Source organism: Callorhinus ursinus, unplaced genomic scaffold (genome assembly GCF_003265705.2).
Source record: "Callorhinus ursinus isolate GAN/ISIS: 27379988/994484 unplaced genomic scaffold, GSC_fseal_2.0 scaffold20, whole genome shotgun sequence".
Classification (NCBI taxonomy): domain Eukaryota; kingdom Metazoa; phylum Chordata; class Mammalia; order Carnivora; family Otariidae; genus Callorhinus; species Callorhinus ursinus.
Genome location: NW_027397082.1, coordinates 22385052 through 22403475, shown reverse-complemented (window position 1 = coordinate 22403475; position 18424 = coordinate 22385052). Strand labels below are relative to the sequence as shown.

General features: G+C 48.8%; 1 long non-coding RNA gene across 1 annotated transcript; it reads right to left on the bottom strand.

The window, feature by feature from the left end:
* Positions 1-9453: 9453 nt before the first annotated feature.
* Positions 9454-17386, bottom strand: LOC141374652 (uncharacterized). Its single transcript, XR_012381701.1, has 3 exons — positions 16846-17386; positions 15702-15864; positions 9454-10769 (listed from the first exon to the last, which is right to left on the bottom strand). It is a non-coding gene; the product is annotated as an uncharacterized lncRNA (long non-coding RNA).
* Positions 17387-18424: the final 1038 nt, after the last annotated feature.

Here is an 18424-nt window from a genome sequence, read left to right as displayed (position 1 = left end):
TCTATGGATCTCTCTTGATTTCCCCAATAAAATCTTTTAAAAAAAAACATTAAATAGGGGTGCCTGGGTGGCTCAGTCGTTGAGCGTGTACCTTCAGCTCAGGTCACGATCCCAGGGTCCTGAGATCAAGCCCCACATCAGGCTCCTTGCTCAGCGGGGGGCCGGCTTCTCCCTCTCCCACTCCCCCTGCTTGTGTTCCCTCTCTCTCTGTGACTCTCTCTGTCAAATAAATAAAATCTTTAGGGCGCCTGGGTGGCTCAGTTGGTTAAGCGACTGCCTTCGGCTCAGGTCATGATCCTGGAGTCCCGGGATCGGGTCCCGCATCGGGCTCCCTGCTCGGCAGGGAGTCTGCTTCTCCCTCTGACCCTCTTCCCTCTCGTGCTCTCTCTATCTCATTGTCTCTCTCAAATAAATAAATAAAACCTTTAAAAAAAAAAAAGAAATGAAACATATAAAAAAATTAAATAAATAAATAAAATCTTTAAAAAAATTTAAATAAATTGTGTTGGGGGATGGGGGGCAGGGGGTGGAACTCGGGGAGGCTTGGAGGGTTTTCAGGCAGGGCAGAAGGAATTTTTAAAATCAACTATCAGGTGACCAGGTTGGGTCCTTGGAGGGTCTCGCATCTTCAATGAAGATTCATCAGCTGGCCCTGGGCGGCCAGGGCAGCGTCCCAGAACCCAGGGTCCTGAGCAGCCTTGGAGACACTCGCTCCCGCAGGCTCCGCGGATGGGGTGCTGCTGCGGGGTCCCGGGAGAGGGGGAAGTGGGTCAGGCAGCGAGGCCCCGCGAGGTCGGAGTGGGGCCATCTGGACCCGCCCCCCGGGGGTGGGCGGCATCTGCTAAGGGGCGCTCCCAACACACGGAAAACACGCACTCTGGTTGGATCAATCAGGACAGTGCCTATGGACAAATGGGGATGGGCGCGGCGCAGAAGCCCTCCGGGAGGTTTCAGACACCATCTGCTGGAGCTGAGGGCGGACTGTACCCAGGAAAGCGCCGAACTGGTCCAGCTCTGTGACCAGTCCTGTGACTCCAGCCACCCTGTCCTCAGTTTCCCTCTGTGAAAACAGATGCGTAGCACACAGCCCAGTGCTTCTCCAGAGATAAACACTGCAATCTCCCCACTTCAGCCCCATTTCACAGACAAGGAAATGGAGCCCCTACAGGAGAAATAACCAGCCAAGGGTCACAGAGCTTTTTGGCTACGTATCAGCTTGCGCACTGTTCATGCTTGCTGTCGAGCACTTCGCCCAGTACCTGGGACCTAGCAGATACTCAATAAATGTTTGTGAAACCAAACTGAACTGGAATGGGAACTGAAAACTCATGTTCTCGATCCTCGAGGAAAGACAGAATTTAGAAATCTAGTTATAATGACAGTCCAGAGCCAGAGCAGCGGGCTGCTGGATAAATGTGCCCAACCAGGGACCCTGGACTGCTGCCCAGGCATTCTGCTGTGAAAATTAGTTACTTATCCCTTCCTCCAGCTGCCCACTCCAGGGGCTTAGGGTGAGGAAATCACCCGAGGGCTTTGCCTTAAAACCTTAGAGCTGGAAGGAACCTTCCACAGCCTCTATTTACAGTTCTGTGTAATGTTTTCTTAAATGATTTTCATTAAGTTCGTTCAATAAATATTTATTGCGCATCCACCATGAACAAGGCTCTGTATTGCTGAAACAAGAATTGGGATCTTTGTTAAAATTAGACGCAAGTTTGTAAGTCAGGAATTTTCTACAGCCAGAGGTATTTAGTGAGCAAACGTAATAAACATTCAATATAAATGGTACATACAGCAGCTATTATTTCAAAAAGCAAAGAGTTAAGGTTAGGGGCGCCTGGGTGGCTCAGCCGTTAAGCGTCTGCCTTCGGCTCAGGTCATGATCCCGGGGTCCTGGGATCGAGCCCCACATCGGGCTCCCTGCTCAGCGGGAAGCCTGCTTCTCCCTCTCCCACTCCCCCTGTTTGTGTTCGCTCTCTCGCTGTGTCTCTGTCAAATAAATAAATAACATCTTTAAAAAAAAGAGAGAGAGTTAAGGTTAAAAGAGGTCATTTTTTTAGAGAAATTATTGCCTCCTGGATGGAAAAAAATCGTAATTTCCAGGCGTAGAGAACTGATCAGTGGACCGGGGAAGTATCCCAAGGCTTTTTCCAGCAGATACAGGCAAGATCTGTTCTAGGACAACTAAAGGGAGCTGAAGATTTGACATCTGGCAAAACAAACCTAAACAAGCCCCTGAAAAGTCAAGAAAGAATTAGAGGGAATTCAAGATTTATTCAAGCCTGCAGAAAAACCAAAGTTCAATCACGTGATTAAAAATATGAACTATTATAAAAATATTAAAATAGTGAAAGGTTAGAGAATGAGCCGCCTGGTTGTTTAAGTGTTTGCTTTTAAGTCTTGTGCTAAATTGATGTCCACTCTCAGAGTCAGAGTTCAACAGCTCCATGTGGACTGGGAGCCCAGCACCATGCTTGATGGGAACAGAGACTCGGTTCACATTTGACATAATTCAGTGTTTTGTGAGTAGAAATCCAGTTAAACATTCACCTACCCTATGAACCAGCTAGTTCTCTTGTAGATAGAACGACAGATATGGATAGAGATGAATTACCGTCTTAGCTCTGGCCGCTATAATAAAATACCACAGACTGCAGAGAGTGGGTGGCTTGAACAACAGACATTTATTTTTCATCATTTTAGAGGCTGGGAAGTCCAAGATCAAGGTGCCTGCATGCTCAGGTCCCTTTTCCTGGCTGGCAGGCAGCTGCCTTCTTGCTGTATCCTCACACAGCAGAGGCTTCTTCCTCTTCTTATAAAGATACTAATCCCATGGGGCGCCTGGGTGGCTCAGTCGTTAAGCGTCTGCCTTCGGTTCGGGTCATGATCCCAGGGTCCTGGGATCGAGCCCCGCATCGGGCTCCCTGCTCGGCGGGAAGCCTCCTTCTCCCTCTCCCACCGCCCCCCCCCCTGCTTGGGTTCCCTCTCTCGCTGTGTTTCTCTCTGTCAAGTGAATAAATAAAATCTTTTAAAAAAAAAAGATACTAATCCCATCACAGGGCTCCCCCTCAGGTCCTCATCTTAACCTAATCACCTCCGAAAGGCTCCACCTCCTAATGCCATTACATTAGGGGTTAGGGCTTCAATATATGAATTTGGGGGGATATAAACACTCAGTCCAGAACAATACCCAACAGAAATGAGGGGTTTAGTCCACCAAAAAACACATACAAGAATAGTTACAGCAGCCTCATTCATAATAGCTCAAACTTGGAAAGGATTCTGGTGCTCGTCAATAGGGAAATGGATAAACAAATTGTGGTGTAGCTATACAATGGAATAATGAGCAAGAACATGAATAAATCACACAGGCATTATGCCGAGTGAAAGAAGTTTGACACCAGAGCACCTCTTGTTTAATTCAATTTATATGAAGTAAAACACAAGCAAAACTAATCTATAGTGATAGAGATCAAAATAATGGTTGTCTCTGAGAAAGGAGCGACTCAAATTCTTCTGGGCTACTGGAAATACTCTATTTTGATCTAGATGTTAATAACGTGCGTGTGCATGTAAAAAGACACCAAGTGGTGCACTTTAATTTAATGCATTTTATGAAGGTTATGCCCCAGGGGAAAAGGAAAAGAACATTTCTCTCAGGGATGACAAGTACATGGTGGGCGGGCTGCCCTTATCCCTCCGTGGTCCCTCAATACTGATTAACCACCGTTCTCCTTCTCACTGAGCTCAGCTTCCGAACCGTTCCCCAATGCAGCACTCTGGCCAGGTTGCTCTGAAGCAGAAACTGTTAGCATCTCCTCATGCGTACGCACAAGCACTTTAATTAAGATACGCCACCATCTTCGATTCATTTGGCCATGCTTTTGGGGAGAACCTGGCTCCTACTCCCTGACCGGTGGCAACGTCCCTGCCTTCCAGGCGCGGTTCCCAGGAGGAAATGCCTTCGGAAGAGCCGGCTCAGAAACTGGAGAATAAGAGCAGGAGGGACACACAACTATCCCAGGGTGAGGTGATGAACTCAGCACCACAGGTAACACTGAGGGCCTGGTAAAGGCTACAGTTTGACTGGGGCCCATGTTCCCATGTAGAACAAACTGGCTTTTCTTTAGTAGCAGGGAACAGAGAGGCCAGGAGGGAAGAAAAGACTGGAACTGCAGGACATGCCAGCCTCTTGGTTTGTGCAGAGTCTTCCAGCAGCTGGAAACATAGCCTCCAAGTTAGGTCTTATCAGGGATGCTAACTTCCTGTTCACTCTTCACAGCTTCCAAAATCCCCTCCATCCTCCATCAGACAACCATGTGATCTGGACAGAGTGGGAATGCCCACCCCATTTTAAATAAGAAAACTGAGGCTCAGAGATCAGAGATGTACGACCCACAAACACCCTGCTAGCCAAGTAAGGGATTCAGAATTCACCCCCCAGCTCTGCCTTCCTCCTAAGCCCATGCTCCTGCTTTGTCTTTTCCGTTAAGTTTTTATTTTTATATCAAAGCTATACATGCAGCAAAATGGTCAAATCATTCTGTAAGACTGGTTATGAAAATGGCAGGTGTCCCCATCCCCTACCACCACCACCACCATTTCCCCTCCCGAGAGCTACCAACTTCCACCTCTTACAACTGGTCTTTTTGTTGTTGTTGTTGTTGTTGTTTTTAAGATTTTGTTTACTTAGTTGTCAGAGAGAGAGAGAGAGAAAACAGGCAGAGGAGGCAGCAGGCAGAGGGAGAAGCAGACGCCCCACGGAGCAGGGAGCCCGATGCGGGACTCAATTCCAGGACCTTGGGATCATGACCTGAGCCGAAGGCAGTTGCTTAACCGACTGAGCCACCCAGGTGTCCCACAACTGGTCATTTTGTAATTTATCTCCACGATGTATGAAAATAAATCCACACCGCGTTAAGCCACTGTGGCATTTCAGCATCCTGAGAACACAAAGATCCTACAAGCTTCCAGAAATAGTAAAAATAACACCACCTACAAAGAGCTAGGGATTAGAATGGTCTCAGTTCTCTTGACAGCAACAACACTGGCACACGGAAGGCAGATTATGGGAAAAGTATTTCCAACTTAGAATTCTATACACAGCCGAGCTATCAATCAAATATGAAGGTAAAATAAAGACATTTTCATATATTAAAGGTCTCAAAATATTGACTTCTCAGGTACCTTTTTCTCAAGCAGCTCTCGGAGGATGCCAAACCCTTTACAATGGATCCGCAATTATATTGCTGTTATCCCTCTTCTCTTTTCTCTGTCTTCACGGATCTTGAACCTTCAAAATACCCTTTTTCTGTCAATTTCGTAGAATTTTAAGAGAGTGAAAATGAATATATTCAATCAATTATCATTACCCAGAAGTTCTCTGCTCTTTTATTCATTGTTTTTAAAGCAATGGACCCTTTCTTCAAACAAAATCTTACGCAAAAGACAAATATCGAAAACACACCAAAGCAATATTGCATTGGTTGTGGTATGGTTTCTCTGCATTGGTTAACTGTTAAGAAAGTTGCTAGCGGGGCGCCTGGGTGGCTCAGTCATTAAGCATCTGCCTTCGGCTCAGGTCATGGTCTCGGGGTCCTGGGATCGAGCCCCACATCAGGCTCCCTCCTCGGCGGGAAGCCTGCTTCTCCCTCTCCCGCTCCCCCTGCTTGTGTCCCCTCTCTCGTGTCTCTCTCTCTCTCTCTGTCAAATAAATAATCTTTTAAAATGAAAAAAAAGTTGCTAGAGCTAATTATATGAAAAAGGAATGAGCAAATTAGAACAACACCATTTTGTGCCCATAAATTAACGGATCTAGGTATTGACTATCAGCTACTGTTAGCATCACCCCTATGTGCACACACACAAAATGACAATACAACATGTGTGCACTTTTTGATGAAGGAACACACCACCACCTATAGTTGCCAAAAAATCACAACCTGAATTGATCAGGCCTCTGTATCCTACTACCCATTTATTGGAAATACAGATGCTGAACCGCATGCATCACCACTATGCAGTCAGCAAAATCCGGACTGGGGAAGGTCAACTGGTCCAATGCCCTGGGGTCTTCAACATATAATTAAAAGAGGGGGCAAAAGGGACGGAGGGAGAATCTTCGGGTTAAAAGAGACTTTAAAGACATATCAAATAAAAAAAAGTAGGTAAGTACACACCCATGTTCACAGCAGCATCATTCACAATAGCCAAGAGGTAGAAGCACCTCAAGTGCCCACCCACAGATGAATGGATAAACAAAATGTGGTACATACATACAGTGGAATACAATTCAGCCTTAAAACGGAAGGAAATCTTGTCACATGCAGCAACACAGATGAACCTTGAGGACATTAATGCTGAGTGAAAAAAGCCGGTCACAGAAAGAGAAATACTGTGTGTGGCCACTTATATGAGGTCATCGAATTCACAGAGACAGAAAGTAGAACGGAGGGTCCCAGGGGTGGGGGGAAGAGGGACTGGGGAGTTGTTCAGTGGGTATGGAGTTCTAGTCGGGCAAGATGAAAAAGTTCCCCAGATGGATGGTGGTGATGGTTGCACAATGTGAACGAACTTAACACCACTGAACTGTACACTGTACACTTAAAAATGGTTAAGATGGTGAATTTTATGCTGTGCGTTCTTTACAACAATTCAAAAATTTTATTTAATTTTTAAAAGTGGGTAAGACTAAATGGTAGAGTTTAAGAAGGTGCTCAGGGGTGGCAAAGTCCTAGAGAAATGCGAGGCAGTGATTACCGTAAAAGTTGGGACAGGGAGCTACTTTTTGGGGAGAGGAAAGGAGGTGCTTTTGGGACAGAGCACAGAGAGGCTGCCATAGCTCCACTTCTTGATTTAGGTGCTGATTTACCAGAGTGGTCACCTTATAAAAATTCACTATGCATTTGTCTTCTGTGGTTTTCTGTATCTGTTTCAAGTATAATTTAAAAGTAAGAAGAAAAAAAAACCTGAGAAGAAAGAAAGCCGCTACAATCCTGACTGTCAGCCAACATATTCCGGTAAAACAACCACTTCATCTGAATTAACAGAGGAGAATTTGGGAGTGAGGCAGCCTGAGCTGGGCCTACCAACTTTTCCTCACCTCTGCCTTGCTGAATACTTGTGCACAGCCCCGTCTGTACCACGTCCCCTCCCTGCGTCGGAACCCCAGGTCCTGCGCAGGGCCCGCCTCTGCCCCTGCCTGCATCTGAACCCCAGGTCCTGCGCACGCCACCCTCTGCCCCTGGGGATTTTTCTCACAGAGCTAAAACAGCTGAGCTCTGCCAGGGGTCAACAGGGAACGGACTCAGCAGCATGACAACCCGGGTCTCCCCCCCTCCCCATGAATGCACAAAGTTAAGATTCTGACGCCTTTGTTGTCAGCCATCGAATTTCATTTTCTGGTTCCCAAATTCTCTACTGTGAATTCTGCTAAAATCTTTGTGCCACCATAATGTGCCATCACCGGGTCAGGATTCGAACAGCTTTCTGTCAGCCTGTGGTGATGAGCGTCCCAGCACGGGGTCCCCGGTGCTCACGCAAACACAGCCCCCGGCGTGCACAGGACCATGCTGTGGGTAAGAATGCAGCTCTTGTTCAGACTGCCTGGGTCCAGATCTGGGCCCTGCCATCTGACCTCACACAACAGGCTACTTAGGATCTCTGGGCCTCTGTTTCCCCCTAAGTGAAGCAGGGCGTTGTAATAGTATTTATTCTCTGGGGTTGGTACAGGGCCTCGATAAGCTGCAATACGTCAAGTCTTTAAAAAGAGAGCCTGGCTCAGGGTAAGTGCTCAGTCCCTGTCCTCATTTCACTTAAGGACACAGCCCCAGGCTCACAAGGGCCAGGAGGAAAAACAGGGAGGAGGGGAATCCATCCATCTACTGCCCTTTCCCGTGTCCTGCAGACGGGAGAGCGGTCTTGCCACTTCCAGACCTAATCGTCCAGCTGCCTGGCTGAGTTCGTACCTCAAGCTCAACATGACTGAAAACCCAATTCATGCGCTCCCCTGCCCCTCTCCTCCAGCCTGCTTCTCTTCTAGTGTTTTCTGTCTCTCTGAACAGCAGTAGTGTCTGTGCAATTCGATGAGCCAGAAACCTGAGGGGCGCCCTGTACTCTTCCCTCTTCCTCACCTCACTGCTGACCCGTCTCCACAACACATGGACCTCACCTTCTAAGCACATCACAAAATCACTCCCCTGTCTCCCTCTCCCTGCCATCTGCCCCTGGGGGCTCATGCCGCATGCCTCTCCTCATCACTACACGGCCACCATTTAAATTTCCTTCTGTGATTGTTTGACTAGGATCTGCCTCCCCCACTAGACTAGATGTTCCGAGAGGGCAGGCGCCATGCGGCGTTACTGAACATTGAGTATTCACCAGCTTTTAGCACATGCTGGCCCACCACGGATGCTCAGTGAGGATACACAGAGTGAGATAAATACTAGAGTTAAAAAGGACCCCATTGCCCCCATTTACGTGCTGTGGCCCAAGGGAGCCTGCCCCCTCTGCAGCCCTCGGGCCTTCCTGTAGGAGCCGCATCACCGCTCTTCACCTGCTCCCTCCCCTTTTACCTGCCTTGCCCGCCCCTCAGAGCCTCCACGCCAAATGGGGTGAAGATTGTTTCCTTGAACTGAGGCAGCCATGGAAGCCTGGCCCCTCTGGCCCCACTGAGCCAAAACCTTCCCTGCAGTCCCCACCCCACCCCTGGCAAGCCAGTGAGTTTGGGTACTTCCCCAAAGGTAGGAGGAAAGACACAGAGCCACAGTCACCTGAAGAACCTTGCTCTGTCGCAGAACCTCCTCCTCCCGCGCTGCTCTGATGGCTGGAGCAGAGGGAAGGCCCAGAGTCACTTTTCAGTGAGTACTTACTGAGCACCTGCTATGGCCAGGCCCCGAAGGAGACAGTTGGGGCAGCTCAGTGGACAAACATGGCAGATGCAGCCAACAGCCATTCTCCCCTTCCTCCTCACCAACAAAACCAATTTTGTTCAGTCCCCTGCCCCAGATCCCTGGGGTGGGGGGTACTTTATTCCTCTCATAGATGCTGGTTTATCAAAGGGCATATGACAATTTTAGCCGAGGGAACTTGAGGAAGTCTGCTAGGGAGCTGCTAGGAAAGTTTCCTCACTCTTACAAAGGGAGATAAACAAGAAACACCTCCTCCTCAGGCCTACATTGGGTGATGCCTGCAGCCAGGGCGGCCACCTCAAGACCTGGAGGGAAATGGACAACACGCTGAGCAGGGCAGGCTGAAAGACAGGAAGAGCCTAGATCCTTGACGACACTGTTGAGCTTCTTGAATCCACCGCCCTGGGACTGTCCCGCCCCTGGTCTATCACGCAGTGATAAAAGCCTTCATGGTTTAAGCTATCCTCCGACGAGTTTTCTGTCCCTTGCAGCCAAAAGCCTAGAGGGGCGGCACAGGCAGCCAACACTTCCTGAGCTATTGCGGCAGAGCAGGCACTGAGTATTTCTCTCTCAGCTCTTCCCACTCCTACCTGAGAGCTGGACTCGATCGTGCCCATTTTACAGCGGAGGAAGCTGAGACACAGAGGTGGAGGAGAACTTGCTGCGTCACACATACTGAGTGCAGGTGCCAGTGCCCTTGGAACCAAAACCCCCGTCGTAGGCCCTCCGCCTGCCACAGCAGCAGAGCGGACGGGTTTGACCACCGTGTTGGTCAGGACTCTCCATTACAAGTATGACGGGTGGGAGCCAGCCAGCCCAAGCTTCAGAGGCAGGCACTGGCCCTGTCCCCAACTGCAGACAGTGCAAAGAGACAGCTGGATCCGGGAACTCAGAATCCGCTCCCTCTCGCCTTTGCTTCTCTCTGACACCGCACCTTCAGGCCAGCTCCCTGCTATGCTGGAATCATGGCCACCAGCGGCCTTGGTCTCACACCCCAACGGCCAAGGGCCAAAAAGGACAGAGGTCTCACTCTCCCCCAGTTTGAGTTTTATCAGCCAAACTTGGGCCCCGTGCCTTCACTGCAAGTCTGGATCCTGAGTGCCACCGTCGGGTTCTGTGGCTTCGCCACTCCAACCTCTTTATGCCTCAGTTTGCCGGTCCTGAACTAGGCAGAGTAGCAGCACCTGCTTCGCTGGGCTGTGACGAGTGTCATTCATGTGTCCAGCAAACACCTCACTTCACGCACGCCAGCTACAGGTCAGGCAGCACGGGAGGTGCTGGGGCTACAGTAAAGGATAATGAGACCCCATCCCTGCCCTCGTGGAGCTCACAGTCTAGCAGGAAAGAAAGACATTAAATAAACAAATGCGGGAATGAATATCTCTGTTACAACTCTGCTAAGTGTTCTAAGGGACAAATACAGAGCACAGCGGGAGAGAAAGAAAGGAACCCAGCTCAGACTGAATGCGTAGCATTAGAAAGCCTGACTGTGGGCATGGAGTAAGCATTCAAGTCTAGGGTAGCTATTTCCTAGCTATTTCCTATTTACCCTGGCATCTTCCCAGTCACCTCATGCCCACAGTGACTTACTGTGAGAGAAGAGTAGGTGAACTGGTGGCCCTGCTCTCTATCACTGCAACCAATTACAAGCCTCCTAGGGGATGAAGCGCAAGTGTGACGCATGCGTTGGGACAGCACGAGTACAGCAGGTCCCAGGGCAGCCTGTTCCTGGTGGATGGCACACACCCAGCTCTCGGCAGCCCCTTCCTGGCTCCGGCTGAGGCTCCAGGGGCTTCTCAGGCTCCAGGGTCTCCCAGGCTCCTTCCGCTGGCTCTGCGTCAAACCCTAAATAAAGGCGTACTGAAGAGAGATTTACTGCGTTAACAAGCCAACTTTCCATTCACCATTGCCAGGCTCTGCTGTCCCCACAGCTCCTGGCCACAGGGACAAGGGCCCTGCCCCTGCCCCAAGCCTCTGGGCTATCTAATCATGTCCTGGTGACCGCCTCTGAGGGACCGTTTGCGAAAATCTCTTTGTGATCAGAGGATGCGTCTGTAGAACACACTCAGGCTCTCTGGGGTTCCACTCCCATCTCTCTTGTACAGACATACTGTTTTTTCAGGGAAGAAGAGCCAAAAGCCACTAGGTTAGATTAATTGCCACAAATGCTGACTCCATTCCTAAATCCCATCATCGTTGCCATGAGCCCAGCTCAAGCCCTCAGGACCCTAATCTGGACCGTGGCGCCAGCCCATCTGACCTCCCAGCCCCCAGCTCTTCTTCTGCCACCGTGGAGACAGCCAAAGGGGCTGCCTGGCACACACATCACCCCTCCATTTGCCACCTTCCATGGTTCTCTGGATCTGAACAATCCAAACCAGCCCCCTTAATGTGGCCAACAAGGCCCCCTGTGATCTGGCCCCCCCCCCCCAGCATTTCCAACTGTGTGTTCTCAGGAAACCATGCAGGGTTTTCTACTGTGTATGTATAGGGGGGTTAGCACCCCAGCCCCCACGTTGTTCAAGGCTCAACTGTACTCAGAGGTACCCCAAAGTTGCCGATATAGCTCTTTTGCCCCCACCTTGTAGCAGCAACCCAACTTCCCTTTGGTTCAGAGGCACAAGGAGCCCAGCATGGCTGGATGGAGTCTCAATTCAATGGACTCGTTGCTGGGTTCCCTGATGGAAGCATACCTCCATCACAACTGAGGCCTTCAAACCAGCTAAGCTCCACGTTTCTGCAGGTAAGTTACAGTGACTTGCCTCAAGGTAACTTGACTAACTTAACCGACCTTTACTGAGGGTAGATTAGAGGACAAGGAAGGGCCCTCCCCTTCCCACCCCTTGATTGCTTCCATCAGGCCAACTGCTTCCTGGTTACAGGGCATGTGATAAGACTGGTGAATTTCCATGTGCACAAATCTGTTGCTGCACTTACATTGCTCTGAAAGTAGACCCCCCACCCTGGTCAGAAGCAACCTTGTGTAGAATACCAGGACAGTGCATGAGGGATTCTGTGAGCACACAGATGGTTAAGCTGCGGAAGTATTTCAGGAAAGGGTGGAAATCCACATCCAGAATAAATGTTTATTCCAGTGATGACCAAACCAATGCCTCCCATGATGGAAGGGGTCCAGTGCAATCAATCTGCCACCGGATGGCTAGCTGACGCGTCCCCACCACCTTCAGGAACAGTAAGCTTCTAAAGTGTCTGGAGGGCATTTCTTTCCTTCCTTTCCCCATTCATACAATAATTTTCTGAGTGTCCCCCTGTGCCCCGGGCCCAACCCTATGCTTATCCTGTAAATGGCACAGTAGGGGCTGGGCTCTTGGCCATGGTGTCGTGTCAGGCTCAGGGTTTTTCTACACAGAGACAGAGAAACAAGATGGCTGCCGCTGCCATCGCTTCTCAAACGGAATGACGTGATGGAAAGAGCACTGGACAGGGAGTTGGAGTGCCTGACTTCTAGTTCTAGACCAGCCATCAGCACTCCTGTGATGTGAATAGAGGCACATTGCCTTGCCGACCTCAGTTTCCCCCATTCTTAAAACAGAGTGAGGGGCACCTGGGTGGCTCAGTCAGTTAAGAGTTGACTCTTGATTTCCACTCAGGTCATGATCTCAGGGTCATGAGATCAAGCTCCACATCAGCTTCCATGCTCAGCAAGGAGCCTGCTTGAGATTCTCTCTCTCCATCTCCCTCTGCCCCTCCCCCCTCTAAGATAAATAAATAACAGAGTGAAAGCCCCAGGATAGCAGGTACCAGTGGTACCAAGGTGGGGGGGGGGGGTGAGGTGTGGTCAGATTGGTTCCCCTTGGATGCAAGGGTTGTTTATGGAGAGTTGTTTTTTTTTTTAAATAATGAACTAGCCGTTGGTCTGCTTTTTATTATCACCAAATACCTGCAATTCCAAAGAGTATCAGTGAAAGAATACTCCTCACCCAAGAAAGCCTTTTGTTTGCCTAAGTTCTAAACAATTGTTACCATTACTATTAAATTGTAGTAATATATATACAATATATTTCTAAATAAGCACATTTTTACTACCTATCTTTTAATAAACAATGGCATTTTACGTGGTTGTCAACTTGAAGCAATCCCAGTTACACAATTGGCCCCAGACACACACAGATCCAGCTGCAGGTGTTTGTTTCTAGAGTACGTTCATAATGGTTTGCAATCTTTCAAGCTCACTTCTGGCTAAAATTTAAACAAATAAATTAAAGACAGGGAGGTTTAAGAGATGTCTCCACCCACCCAACCTCTAACGCCTGATGCATTAACTGGGGGAAAGGTCACCTGCGCCATCTAGTGGTAGAGGTGGTGATTACAGGCACACGTACTTCATTTGAAAAAAAAGAAAGTAAAATGGATCGCATGTGGAAATGATAATATTGTGGGGGGTGGGAAACAACCAAGAGATTTAATTAGTCAGTCCCAGGGCTGACTGTATCACAGCTTTTCCTAGATAACAGTGAGCAAATTCCTTCACTTCTCAGGGCCTCCGTTTCCTCATTCTTAAAATGGATTAATGATACCTCTATCATGGAATTGTGATGATTAAATGTGATAAGGCATATAAAATTCCTGAGACGCAGTGGGTGCTCAGAGCTGATCAAAATGGGAGAAAAACTAGGGCAGGCAGTCTCCCCAAGCACTGTCAGAAGCTCCTGATTTACTTTCCTTTTCCTACACTATTGCTAAGCTGTGGGTGCCATGACTGGGTATTAGCTGCCCTAACTTCGAAGGACCAGTTCCAGCTGCAGCCCTCCTGGGGACCCAACTGGGCGTGGACTGTGTGCTCACACCAGCACCAGCTCACTCCACCCTCTGCCAGGCAAGGCTGAATCTGCCTTTACCTAGGTGTCACCGGGCCCATACACCTGCTCCCCCCCTTCCTACAGAGAGCTGTCCGCTGCCCCTCTAGCCCCTGTATTCCACACCCACGACTGGTCACAAACCGCTCACCCACTGACACCTCTCCATCGGCAGTTCTCAGGGCGGTCCCTGGACCGACAATATTAGCATCCCTTGGGGACCTGTTAGAAATGCAACTCACTGAGCCTCAGACCAAGTGACTCAGAAACGCCAGGGGGAGGGCCCATCAATGTTGCTACATGTCCTCCAGATGACTCTGACACGGAGAGTTGGAGAACTGCTGCTCTACAAAGTCCCCCTTTCACCAGGCCTATTCCTCTCAGATTCCTGGGGTCAGGTCCCACCTTCTCCTCTGCCACCCCCTCCATCCAGCGACCCCCTATTCTATTATGAAGAAACTCACCCAGCACCTAAAACCATCCTACACTCTTCCCCTTGCCCACTTCACCTACAGTAATGTTGAGCAAACCTGTCATTAGCAAACCTTCAATATATTTATCACACAAGCAGACCACTTTCCTATTTCTTGCTCAACATTTTTAACTTTGACACTCATTCAAACATACACTTTATCCTGGTCCTAAAGAATCTATAAATTCAGACAATATGTAAGTTATATTTTTGTTGTGCATTGAAATAAACACTACTAAAATTTAAGGAGTTCATCCAAAGTACCACCTAAATATTATTTTGGGGGAAACAATGCCTCAAGTGTAGTCTGGCTCTCTCAGAACACACTCAGAGCCACCCTGTCCAGCCACCCCAGAGCCTGCATGTCCTCTTTGCTCTCATCTAAATTCCACACTTCTAGCAGTAATACCTTCCTGAGCCATTGAGCACCCCAGTTCATCAGCCCTACCCATGACTCTGATACCCCTGAGAACTCCCCATGGAACATCACCAGTTCAGGAAATATATATGGAATGACTCAACTCTGGACACCCAAGATGTCCACTTCCGCTCCACAGTACCCAAGCCCCCAACACTGTATACTCTGCCTAAGCACAACCTCCAGGAAGGGTCCCTGGGCCTCCCCTGCCCCCATCTTTCCACCTTCTCTCTGCACCACCCCCACCTTCTCTCCTGACTTTCCACCCTCACCGAGGCCAAGAGCCAAACACTTAAATAATTAGTACCCAGTTAAAAAGCAATCCCCTGGGGCACCTGGGTGGCACAGTGGGTTAAGTGCCCAACTTGGTTTCCACTCAGGTCCTGATCTCAGGGTTGTGAGACTGAGCCCCGCATCAGGCTCTGCGCTTAGCGACAAGTCTGCTTGGGTTCTCTCTCTCCATCTTTGCAGCCCCCACCACCACGCACACATGCTCTCTCTCTCTAAAATAATCTTTTCTAAAAATTGAAAAAAATAAAAAGTAATCCCCTTCACGCCCCTCAAAATACACACACACACACACACACACACACACTTTCTATCTAAGCATAATATACATAAAGTACAAATACTGTAAGTGGACCGCTCAGTGAATCCTCACAAACAACACACCTGCATAACCAGCACCTCAGAACTGCCTCATGCCCACTGCCAGTTCACTAGCACCCACTGGCCACCCTCCGCCCAGAGTAACCACTGTCCTTTCTTCTCATAGCATACATTTATTTTGCCCATCTTTATACTCACATAAATGAAATCATACAGGATGTTCTCAGCCATACTGTGACACGCAATCGCCATAGTTCTCATTGCTGTGTACTATTCCACTGTATGAACATTTCGTTTATTAGTTTCTCGTTCCTCCAGTAACAAACTACCACAGATTTAATGGCTTAAAACAATACAAACTTATTATCTTACAGTTCTGGAGGTCAGAGGTCAGAAACGGGTCTCAGTGGGCTAAAATCCAGGTATCAGCAGGGCTGCTTTCCTTCCCAAGGCTCCAGGGAAGAATGTTTCCTCACCTTTTCCAGCTTCCAGCGGCCGCCCACATTCCTGGGTTCATGGCCCCTTCCATCTCCAAAGCTGGGAATGATCAGTTGAGTCTCTATTACTGCCACCTCTGGTTCTGACTCTTGCATCTCCCCCTTCCTCGTTTAAGGAACCTGGTGATACATTTGGCCCACCCTAAAAATACAGGATAATCTCTTTATGTTAAGGTCAGCGGGTTGACCTGTTATTCCCATCTGCTACCTAATGGCCCCCTTGCTATGTTACACAACATACGCACAGGACATGAGTCTTGTCCTGCCTACCACGTCCACCATGCAGGTATCACTCCACAGCCGACGGGCATCTAGGTAGTTCCAGTACAAGTCTGTTGGTGAGCGTATGTCTGTTGGGTGTAAACATATCAGGGGGACAGCCAGGTTATAGGCTAGATGTTCCGCTTTAGTAGATGCTGCCTGTTTTTTCCAAAGTGATCGAGCCGATGTAACACTCCCACCAGCCACATATGAATTCCAGGTGTGCTCGTGTTGCAACACTTGGCATGTCCCATGGCTCTTGCTGACACCAGGACTTCCTTGCCGCTCTGCCTTTCTTCGTGCCTGCAGGGCCCAGCAATGTGTCACCCTGACCATCCATTCATTTCCATTTCTGTTCCCAGGATACAAGACCTTGTTGGAGAAAATGGCCATTTTCAGGGCATTTTCTGATCTAAACCTTGAGTTTGTATGGATACTTGTGGGCATGGGTGGCCATTCAGCTAAACCTACTATTTACAGAACCTTAGGATGACAGCAACTTCAGGGACCACGTGTAGCCCATCTCCCCACTCAGAGCAATTATGTCACATGCACCAGGGTCTCTCACGCTGCTGTGCATTTACTTAGGCTGTTTCTCCGGCACCCAAATCCCTTTCCACAGGCTACTTCTCGCCATCCCTCATGGCACGTGCCCTCCAGATAAGCTTTCCCAAATCTCTCGGTTGGGCTCTACGCCCCTCCCCTCTGCTTCCACAGCACTCAGCACTCCCCACCACCTACCGCACCATAGTAGAACTCACCATCTCTCCCACTGCACTGCACCACCAGGTTTGAACCGAGATGGTTGGACATGGCTCCAGCCCTTGCGTCTATCATGCAAGGTCAGAAAGCTCAAACTCACCCGTTTTCATTAGTGATGGGCACCGCCGCTACCGGCACATTTTCAACCAGGAAGGAACTGAACAGCTTCTCTAACGGGTAATCATTCCGTTATTGGACAGATCTGATTCAGTTCAGTACATTTACTAAGAGCCTCCTATGTGCCAGGTGCTGTTCTATAGGTATTGCAGAAACAGAAAATAAGGAACAGCTCCTGCCTTCAGGGAACTCGGGCTTCCACAAGCTAGATTCATTCTCTCCTGCCATTGGCCTCAGAAACAGAAACATGTTAACACAGGCCCTTCCTCCTCCACATGGGAACACTCAGATATTTAAAGTCAGCCAGGCAGTGAAAGGAGGCATAGTCAACACTCCAACTGCAAATCAGGCAGTGGGATTAGAGGCAAAAGTAATCTCCAGTGACAGGAAAGAGATGGTAGCCTGGGGCAGGCACATGGAGGATTGACTACCAAGTGGCATGAGAGAACTTTCTGGAAAGATGGAAATGTTGTACATCTTACTTGGGGTGGTGGTTACAGGGATGTACACATCTTATCCCACTATATGCTTAGAGTTGCTTTAAAAGGAAAGATGGAGTCAAGTCCATTCGTGGGCACTCACGGCCATTCACTGGATGTAGCACCTCATTTCTATCTGTAAATCACCATTTCTATCTGTAATATATCGTTTGTGAGCTAGTTCCATGACTTTCAGGCCCCTTATTTAAATTCTTACGGTGAACCAGAGACCAAGGAGCCAGCTCCCTGGCTGAAGTAGGAGTGGGCAATCTGGTGGTGTCCTTCCAACGCCCCCCCTCCTCACAATGAGAGGGTGCCACTGTCTCGAAGTCCCAACTAGCTCTGACAGGCGCTGCTTCTATGTCTGTTGAGGATTTGCCAAAGGCTAAATATATCCCCTTTTCCTCCATACCATATGGTTTCTAGATTCCTCTGGAAAGCATAGGCTTTTGCGTTCCCATTGAAGAGGGAAGCAGAGACAAGGCAGAGGGCCATGCCTCTCCTCTCCCTTCTCCTCCTCTTCCTGGTTCATTCCACACAATACCGGCAGCTAGTGTTCAAGAAGTGGCTGCAACACGAGACCTTCATTAATGGTCAATTCCAGTTACATTAAAGTACTTAATAAAGCCTGGATTACTGGGTCATTAAGTTTCCGGTAAATCCCAGTGGCTTTTCATCAGAGGGAGGCAGAAGGCCCTGGCCCTAGGCCTCTAAGCTGAACAGAAAAATTAATGTGTCTTTATGCCCAAGATAGTTGGTCCTGGGGAGGGAGGTCGCATTTCTAATGTTTTCTCTCCTGCTCCGACCAGCCCAACTTCCGCTCATTTTGCTTTTAGAGAATTTATCACTAGTTCCCTGCATTTGGGAATACGAAGACCCTTCTTAACACCCCCAAATTTCAGTTTCTACACTTTACAGCTGCATTTTGATCCATATAGAAACTACAGGACACACACACACACACACACACACACACACACACACACACACACCTTATTATGATTTCATTAACTTAAAAAATATCTTGATGGATCACGACACGGACAAACACTGAAGGGCAGAGTCGCCTCTGGAAGAGGCAGG